Below are 10,118 nucleotides of genomic sequence, written 5' to 3' on the forward strand. Positions count from 1 at the left end.
TACCTGCCTGCGTGCAGGAATAGCTGCGGCCCTGAGCTGGATTCCTCCTAGCAAAGAGAGCATTCATAAGAGGAGGGCGGGGGGGTGGGAAGGGAGTGGCCAAAACGGGGAAAGAAAAGGAAAATTCCAAATTAAAAACAGAGAAGGAAAAATGCTCTTTGAAAGAAACATTTGGCTGCACAAAGGTCAAAGCAAATCTGGCTGCCCTGCCTTAGGAATAACAAAAAACCAAACCCAAGTTTTCACAACCAACGAACAACCCCTTCCCCGGCAAAACATTCACGCTCCTGAGCGCACGTGATTTTTTTTAAGCCAGTCTTTCAACCAGCATCCAGATGCCCAGACTGTTTGAACAGCCCATATCTCGCAAAGCTCTTATTTGCCTTCTGGGTTTTTTTTTTATTTTAAGCCCTCGGATTTGCCATTTGTTTGCAGGGTGACGCCGAGGGTGCGCGCACGGCTCCCGCAGACGTCCCGGGGCCGGACCCAGCTGGGTCAGGTTTGGTCGAGCCGCAGGTCCGGCTGCCGATGGCTCGTGCTGCTCCGGCGAGGGGTCCCACCTGCTCCCCCCCTCTTCTCCCCGCAATACCTCGTGGAGAAGCAATTTTGCTCCCTTGCACGGATTTCTTACGGCTTCGGCCCCGGTGGGATGGCGTGGCGGGAGTTCCGTGTCTCCGCACCGAGCCTGGGATGGCCGATTTGGTATTTGTAACCAAAGTCTTTCAAAACCACCGTTCCTCTGCCACCAAACGGGGCCGCCGAGCTTGGAGCCTGGCGGTCATCCCGTCCTCCCTCTGGCACTGCAGTGGTGGAGCTCTTGGATGTGTCTGCCTCTGGAAACGCTCCAGGAGGTGATTTAGAATAGAATCATAGAATCATAGAATGGTTTAGGTTGGAAAAGACCTTTAAGATCATCCAGTCCAACCAGTAACCTAACACTGCCCAGTCCACTACTAAACCAGTTAAGGGGAGAGGAATAATTTCATGTTTCCTGGCTTGGTGGCTGGGTTATTTTTTAATGAAAGTAAAAACTAGGAATCATTACAGTCATCATTAGGAACTAGGCAGCTCTCCGAGCTCTCACCGACCCGACGGGAGATCGGCTGCGGGGAACATCCCAGGGCAGACCTCCCTAAAGCACCCTGAGGATTTCCTATATTCACGCAAAGCGGAAAAAACACCTGTTTGGGAAAGAAATAGAAGTTTTCTTCCCCTCGGCGTGACTTCTATTTGGAAAAGCAGCCTCTTCCCCTCGGTGCTATTTCTGCCGGGATTTTCCTGGGGCGTCTTTCTGGGTGCCTCCAGCCTCCCACGCACCCACACTCGCCCCCACCCCTCCGCGTGGGTTTTGGGGGACGGGGCAGGGCTACCCCGGCAGCCTGCGGGTCCCGAAGAGCCTTCGGGCTCCTTCGTGTTCACCACCCCAGTTCCCCCAGGCATCCCCGAAAGCCAGCGGGCGCCTTCTGCGCTCTCCGGCGGCTGCTGTTGACGCCGAGCCGTGGCAGCCCCCGCGTGTCCCAGCTCCCACTCCCACGCACAAGCGGGGGGCGAGCGCACCCTTAACCCTTCCTTTGCAAGGCAATACGCGCCTGAGACCCCCTGCTGCCGCTCCCCCTGCTCCCACTCGGGCCCCCCGTGGGTGGAGGCACCCACTCACCGGCGGTGCAGCGGTGGCGGCTCCGGGGCTGGGATCCCACGCAGGCGGGTGGACCGGACACGGCAGCGCGGACCCCGCCTGCCCGGGGCGGGGACGGGGCGGGGAGCCCGGGGATGAGCCGGGAGCTGCCGCCCACGGGCACCCCGGGGACCCACGGGGTGTCCCCCGTGTCCGCCCCGCGCGGGGGAAGTCGCTGGCAGCACAAGAACATCGTCTGATTTCCCTTTATCAAGGGGTGACACCAGCAACGGGCAAAATTAGGCGGGGAAAAATTTGGGCTTCTCGTGTTTTATGTCTCGAGTGGGTCTGCTCCCACGCAGCAGAGGTTTTCCTTCTCCTGCCCCGCGGGACCCCATCCCCGCCACGACTCGCTGGCGAGCGGGGGTCTTGCGGGAGGTTTGGCTGCGGCTCTCACGGCTCCAGCCCCCCGGCTTTACTGGAGCTCAGTAAAACACACCTTTGCTTTTAAATCCGAAAGGGTTTCTGCTTCTCCCTGGCAACTGCCAAGAAAAAAAAAGCCAAGGGAAGGGAAGGGAAGGGAAGGGAAGGGAAGGGAAGGGAAGGGAAGGGAAGGGAAGGGAAGGGAAGGGAAGGGAAGGGAAGGGAAGGGAAGGGAAGGAAGGGAAGGGAAGGGAAGGGAAGGGAAGGGAAGGGAAGGGAAGGGAAGGGAAGGGAAGGGAAAGGAAGGGAAGGGAAGGGAAGGGAAGGGAAGGGAAAAAGAGAGGAGAGGAGAGGAGAGGAGAGGAGAGGAGAGGAGAGGAGAGGAGAGGAAAAGAGAAGAGAAGAGAAGAGAAGAGAAGAGAAGAGAAGAGAAGAGAAGAGAAGAGAAGAGAAGAGAAGAGAAGAGAAGAGAAGAGAAGAGAAGAGAAGAGAAGAGAAGAGAAGAGAAGAGAAGAGAAGAGAAGAGAAGAGAAGAGAAGAGAAGAGAAGAGAAGAGAGAAGAGAAGAGAAGAGAAGAGAAGAGAAGAGAAGAGAAGAGAAGAGAAGAGAAAGAGAAGAGAAGAGGAGAAGGAGAAGGAGGAGAAGGAGAAGGAGAAGGAGAAGGAGAAGGAGAAGGAGAAGGAGAAGGAGAAGGAGAAGGAGGAGAAGGAGGAGAGACAATATTTCTGTTGGAAGGGATCTACGATGATGACCTGGTCCAACTGCCTGACCAATTCAGGGCTGACCAAAGGTTATTAAGGGCTGCACACTTTAATTGGTGTCATTAAAGACACAGAAACTACTTATTTAAGGCAGCAGCTGAACTAAACAGCTAGCTGATACTGCAGCTGATAAAAAAAAAAAAAGGCAAAAATCTGTTGAGTTTGGTTTTAATGAATTTTAGTATAACTTCTTCCAGTTCATCTCTGCCTGGCTAAAAGATTGGGCTTTAAAAGAGGGGCGCCTCCTCTCTACTGGGGCACCAGCCTGGATTTTAGCATCCTTCGTCTTCGTATGCTACTTGTCACAGGGACAGAGACCAAACTTAAGCGTGCAGAAACGCCGCAGGCTGATGAGAGATGCCAGGGATGCCCGAGGGAGCGGCCCCCACGGGATGCTCCACTCGGGGAAATACTTAAACAAGGAGTGCTGCTTCACTTGCCTGTCCCAGCACCCAGACCTCACCGCGGTAAATAGAGACTGCGACATCTTTGGGGCTGTTGTAGGGCAAAGGGACCTGGCGAGGATTTAAACAAGTCACATCGAAGGATCCCTGATAGGTTACATGAGTATCTGGAGCTTCCTGCGCCTGTAACGCAAGCAGGAGGAGATCACTGCTCTTCAGAGCAACCCTTCAAATCCTTGCTCCGGCATCTGCCCCGAACGCAGCCTTCCGGAGAGTGCAGTAATCGAGGTGCACGTGTTCATAAAGTTGATTCAAGTGACACGCACTAAGCGGTTTTAAGCAGGTCCCGGTGACTTCTGCCTTCCCGGGTAAGGCTGTATTAACTCGTTAGTGCACTGCTTTTTCCCTTCCTCCCTAAGACACCCACACACACCCAAAAAACATCTTTGGCAAGAGATATTTTCACACAAAACCTGTATTCCTATTTTCAGGATGTCACTCAAAGGCTCCAAACATTTAGCAAAAAGGTTTGCCTGGGGTTTTTTTTCCAGTTCCAATGCCATAAGCTTTGCGCTTCCAGTTATGCAACAGATACATGATGGTAAAAAAAAAAAAAATGTTTGACCAAAAGTGAAAACATGAATCAATGTGAGCTAATTTCTTCACTTAAACAAACCCAGCAGCAGTGAGGAGGATGAGTGAGCATCCCTTCAGCATGCATGGGGTGGGTGCTGAGAGCCCTTTGCACCCAGAGCTATGAAACATCCGCATTTCGCTTTGCTCCACATCCCCTTGTGACTCAGATGGTTGGACACGAAGATGTGGCAACCCTTGTTTTCCAGCTTAGCCTCTCGGGATGGAGAAAAGAGAGCAGCTGGGTTTATTGCCAGAGCACTAAGCGAGCAAGGCAGCGCACGAACGCGACGGCTCTGGAGGAGACGTAAGTCACAGCAATCGCATCTCTCGCAGCGTTGCAACACCGTGTGATGCACGGCCCTGCAACCCTGGCTGCTTTTCAAAAGTGGATTAAAAAAAATAGTCTTTTCTCAAAATAGGTGTATGCTTGGGTTTGGGATTTTTTTTTTTTTTAAGCACTCAGAAGTATCCTGTTTGCTTTAGAGGCTCTTCGTGTAAAATCCAACCCTGCTTGGTACCACGTACAATTTAAAGCCCTGAATTGCAAACCCAAGGGGTGGGAGAGACCGGGGACCCAGGCGCCAGGTCACGCCGTTTCTGAGGGACGTGCTCTCCGACGTGCCCTGCGCTGCGGCCAAACGCGTTCTCTAAACACAATTGACCTTCCCCATTTTAAAATGCCCAGCATTTATCTGATAGCATGCAAGAGCCAAGCGATATTTAATGGCCATCCAGCACGAAGGCCCGAGATGAGCTCATTACCTCAATTCCACAACGGGCTCAGGGTCAGACCAGGACTGGGAGTAACTCACCCACCAGCTCCGGGTCCCCAAGATGCTCAGACACCATTACCTCTACAGCAACATACATTATTAAACACTTTCCTCTAGCAATAACCTTCGACAAGCTGTTTATTGAGGGGCTTGCCTGCTGCTGCATCACAGCCACGTTTACCATCAGGTTCATCAATGACATGCCACGGTAGCTTAAAAGAAGCCATTTAAGCTGAAGAACTGCACAAGACTGAGGAGATAAAAACATGAATTCATGGAGACTGGATGCTGGGAGCCAGGAGAGCGAGCAGGAGCAGCAGCAGCGGGCAGGGACCGGAGGAGGCGGCCGGCTGTGCCACGCCAGCGGCGCAGGCAGCCCCGTCCTCTGCAGGAAAGGGGCAGGAGGATGCGGAGTCCGGTTGCTTCAGGCTTGAGGGCTGGTTTGTTTTGAAGAACAGTTTAAAAAAAAAAAAAAATTATACATAAAATATATATATACACATATAAATATACACACGCAAAAAAAAAAAAAAAAAAAAAAAAAGACAGTATGCAATTACAGATTGGAATTATCAACGCTTTATTTGGTCCCAGTACCCTTTACGCTGATTTATGCCAGGAGTTTATGTCTTCTGCATCTTCTATTCGTGCGGATACCGAGCCTGCCAGAGGCAAAAGTCCCCACCCCAATGGGCAATCTATCTCTATAAATAACTATAAAGCAGTCATTTCAGGCTGCTTATTGGAAATTAATAAATAGAAAGCTGCTTCTCTCTTGTCTTCCTGACGCTAAATTAACGGGAAGGAAATGAATCTGGAGGGCAAGACGCTCGAGGGCACAAGAGAGCCGCTCCCCTTTACAGAGCAGAACAACGCACGTCCCCGTGATTTTATCAGTCTGGTGATTTCTGCGGCCTGACTTGGGCGTGGGGTTGGCAGCAGCCATCACGTGCAACGTTTGGGCCACCGCGGCCGCGCTCGGTGCAAGCCCAAGGTGCTAAATTCAGCCGTCATCTCTTCTTCCTCGCCCGTGGAGCCCGGGGAGGGAACGGCGACGGCGTTCGCCACCTTTCTCAGACACAGGAGTGAGGTTCCGAGTGCCACGAATGCCTTTGCGGGGCCCCGCGCCGCACCTCCCCGATGTGTCACTGCAGTCTCAGCCCTGCGTGCCGGCGGCTGAGTCACCTCCGACTCTCCACCTCTCCGCAGCAATAAAAAAAAAAAAAGGGTATCGCAGCAAAAGCAGGCAATGGGACTCTCCTCCCTGGAAGCGTTCAAAAAATGGGGAGACATGGCACTCTGGGACTAGTCTAGTCTACCCTTGATTGGTTTAGTGTGGACTTGGTAATGTAGGTTAATGGTTGGACTGGATGATCTTAAAGGTCTTTTCCAACCTCAACGATTCGATGATTCTATGTCCTCCCAGGACTTCTGAAAACAGCCTCCTGCAGAGAAGCGAACAGCCCCGCTCCTCCTCACGCAGCCTATTTTGGGGAGATGGCTCACTCCAGAGCTCCCTTGGCTGCATTACGCCCTCCCCAACACCACCTTGCTCTAGCGCTAGCGAAAAATTCAACGCAGAGGAAGGTTGCGAACTTCAATAACTCAAGTTTGATGGTAAAGGAAGCAAAAGCAGCGGATAAAGATCACTGATGCTCGCAGCACCATCCCTGCTGCTCATCTGCAAGTCTGGACTTGCTCTCTTTTTCCTGTAGCAGTTCCCTTTTATTCTCTTTTTATAAAGCACAAAGCAAAACTCCTGCCTTTGCAGCATCCTTCTCCTGGAAAACAAGAGTACCGGTGCGAAATTGCAGCTGATCCAGCTCCCTCTTGCTCTGCCAGTGCCAGGAGAAGGGCAAGCTCACCCCCGGAAAGCTTCGCCCGGCTTCTAACGCTGATGCTGTAGATGAGCAAAACCATGCTACAGTTTGAAGCTTTTATTAAAGATGAATAAATGAGAAGCACTTCACTCTTGACGTGCCGATCCGAGCGTTAAGTTGCTTTCCAAGCCTTAAACGAGTCTTGTAGCGATTTGTGTCAACAGAGGTTTACAGAAGTCCTCAAAAACCCCCTGGCTTGTAACTCAATAGTAACTACCTCCTCCGCTGCACCAAGCTCTGCGCAGCACGCTGCTTGAGGAAGGTCCTTCATCCTAACGTTATTGAATAACTGGATGGGAAATCCCTACGGCGATCCCAAATGCCTGCGCAGGTGGGATGAAAGACCCCCCTGGCTTGTTGCCACCAAAAAGACGAGGTCCCGGTGCTTTTCTGGGCCACGCACCGTGCTGGCCCAAACACGCAGCCAACTCATTCGACCTCACAGAAAAATGAATCCAGTCTAAAAAGCCAAAAGGAAGAGTCCTGTGCTGCCGGAGGGGGTTGGATCTGTTCAAGCCCACCCTCACCGAAGCCAAGGTGGGACCTTGTTGTCTCTTTGGGTAGCACCAGGAGATCCAGGAGGCGGGTGGGGGGCTCACATGGCCAACCTGGGCTTCTTGCCCAGGCACAGCTTTGCCACGGGAAAGCTGCTCGCTAAGGAGAGCAAAAGCCCCGTGTGACACCGCGCTGAACGTACGGGGTTGGAAAGGAAACGTGAAGGCTAAAGACAGACAGGACGGTTCAGCCTGATCCAGCAGAAAGGCAGCTGCAATGCCAGCCACTCCGATGAATTTACTTTAAAAGGACTTTATTACAACGGCAATTTGTGGCTTTTACCATAGCTCAGGAAACCAGAAGAGAAGGGAAAAGGAAGAGCTTTGCAAGAGTCCCGGCAGGTTAGCAGACTTTCCTTCTTGGCTGCACTGCTTTTGATACTAGATTTTTACAGAGCACAGAAATTCATTCTCCTATGAAACCTTAGGCTAAACAGGGCTCAGATTTAAACCTTGCGTACAGCGTGTTTGTCTTCTTCCCGTACAAGTCAAACCAAAGGCAGCTTACCACGAGTCTGCGCGAAGACACAAGTTATAACGCCATCTCCCAAACAGCACCCTAATCACTAAAATGTTCTTTTAGTGACTACCCAGGTTTTTTTTAATCAAGTTCAATGCTAAAAAATAATCAATCCCAGATACAAGCCTTCTCTGCCTGGGAGGATTGGCCAAGGGGAGCAGCCGGGAGGGCTGGGAGCAGCTTCACTGCCCTCTGCTGATGGCAGCAGATGGTGGATGTGCAGCTACCAGCTTGGAGAGCAACAGGAAAAAAAACCCAGAGGGACCACATCAGGCTTTGCTTTTGCACAACAGCCTCATTTTTCCAGCATCTGATTTTAATTTGAACCACTCGGAGGGGTTTTTGCTCGGTGTCGCTCCAGGGCAGCTCTCTTTTTAGCTACTACTTACTCCGACAGCCAGTACAGAGCAGCGGGAGAGCACCAGGACGAGGAGGATGGCAGCGGCAGCTCAGACCGCTGTGATCATCCCCGTGTTCCAGGCAACGCGGCATCCCTCACGCTCGGCTTTCCGAGTGGGAAAAGGGGGACAGCATCAAGGTCGAAATGCAAGTGTGAAAGCGTGAAGTGCAAGCTCCTAATAAGACTTCCAAGTGCCTGTGTTAAAAAGCTTTCAAGATAACCAACTCTGATGTTGTCTCCTCGAGGAGCGCCAAGGAACTCCAGCTTTACACAGCCCAACGCGCAGCGAGAACAAGCACCAGGGTATTAAAGCATTAATTCTTCCCCCTTCTAAGCAAACTGAACATAGGATATCCTGCCACCTTCTCTGTGCTGGCAGGTGTTGCCCTATAACTGAAGGGAATACAGGCAAATTAGAAAGCACAGGATTCAAACCCTCTTTGAACAATTTCTATCCTATAAAGCACTAGGTGAAGCTTTTCACGTCGTGCAAATTAAGCGTGTGCTTGTGAAATGGCACCATCATACAGTTTTACTTTTCATTATCCATTAACAGCTTAGTGAAATGGAGCATCCTGACAGATCACCCCTCGTTAGCACGTATGGGGTTCCCACCAGAAGCCACAGATGTACCCCAGAAAAACACCACGTTAATTAGCCAGAGTAAGCCCAAAAAGTCACAAATGATATCTGCAGCCATTTGTCACCTTCTTTATTTGTTTAAAGAAGGGATAAATTCCACGTTTGCTTTTAATCAGACATGGAGCAGCGAATTTCTTGAGAGTCATGGGGTGATTCTGGTGGGGAGGGACATCGGGAGGTTCCTAATCCCTGCTCGGAGCAGGGCCAGCTCGGAGCTCAGCCCAGGCTGCTCAGGGCTTTGTCCAGGCTGGCCTTCAAAAGCTCCAAGGATGGAGACCACACAACCTCTTTGGGCAACCCGCTCCAATGCCTGACTGTCCTCATGCTGAAAATGTTTCTCCTTATTGCCGGTCCGTCTTGCTTAAACTCATGCCGTCATCCGGTTTTGCAGCATTACAAGCTGGTGTTTGCTTTAGAATATGGTCTCCACCAGCAGCAGGAAGTTTTCCTCTTTAAACCTAAACTATAAATAAATCCCATTTCACACTGAGGATGCCAGCTCCAAGCCTAAACGTCACTCAGCAACAGCACAAGGCACAGCAGGGCACCCAACTTCCACCCAACCTCCCTCCCGAGACCCAACCTTTAATAATTTAAATAGCTCATCCTCCCTAGGATCCCTCTCTTGCTCAGAGAAATGAATCACAGAATGGTTCAGGTTGGAGAAGACCTTTAAGATCATCCAGTCCAACCATTAACCTAGCACTGCCAAGTCCACCACTAAACCAATTAAGGGTGAGCTCCTCTGCAGAGCGTGAAATCCAGTGCTTATGGTGGACACATGCTCCAGCTCCTCTTCTGGATGAGCTTCCTCCCACTGACTAAATGGCCTAACACAAGCGGCTCCTCACCGAGGCCACGGTCCCCTTTCCACTGCTCTCCACAGCGGCACCGGCTTTTGGCTCTGCCCCATTCCGCAGAATGCTCCGTGGGATGTACATGGGATTGTATCGGAGAAGTAACCTCTTTAAAGATAACTGGGGTGGTGGCAGAGGGGGAAGAGGTAGGGAGAGTACGCTACTGCCAAGCGAAACAAATTCAGAGGTTGATGGCGCAACTCGGTGCAAGGGTTTAAGGGTTAAGTGCTGCAAGAATTCCCTCCCCTAATCTCCACCCCAAGGACGTGAACCTGCAAGAGCAGGTAAGATCTTGTGCAGGCAGCAGAACTGGGATCTGAAATTAAACCCAAAGGCGTGCCCACTGCCTTCGCGGCACGGCCGTTCCCTGCCCAGTGTCATGGGAAAGCTGGAAAGAGGACAGGAACAGGGGTGTTGCTATTTTATCTCTCGATCTCTCATTTAACAGGGATGGTACTCTTTGGAAAGTGATGCTACAGAACTGAAGCGTTTGTAGTATTACACTGGCTACCCCTTATCTAGGTGTAGCTTGTAATTTTACTGTAACTTAGGACCTGCTGCACGCAGGATACAAAGTCCCCGTTCTTCTGTCTTCACTGTCGTGAAATGGGTCAGCTTGACCAAGCGGCAAATCTGTGAAACAACAGCGGACT

The sequence above is a fragment of the Pelecanus crispus genome, chromosome 6 (genome assembly GCF_030463565.1).
Source record: "Pelecanus crispus isolate bPelCri1 chromosome 6, bPelCri1.pri, whole genome shotgun sequence".
NCBI lineage: Eukaryota > Metazoa > Chordata > Aves > Pelecaniformes > Pelecanidae > Pelecanus > Pelecanus crispus.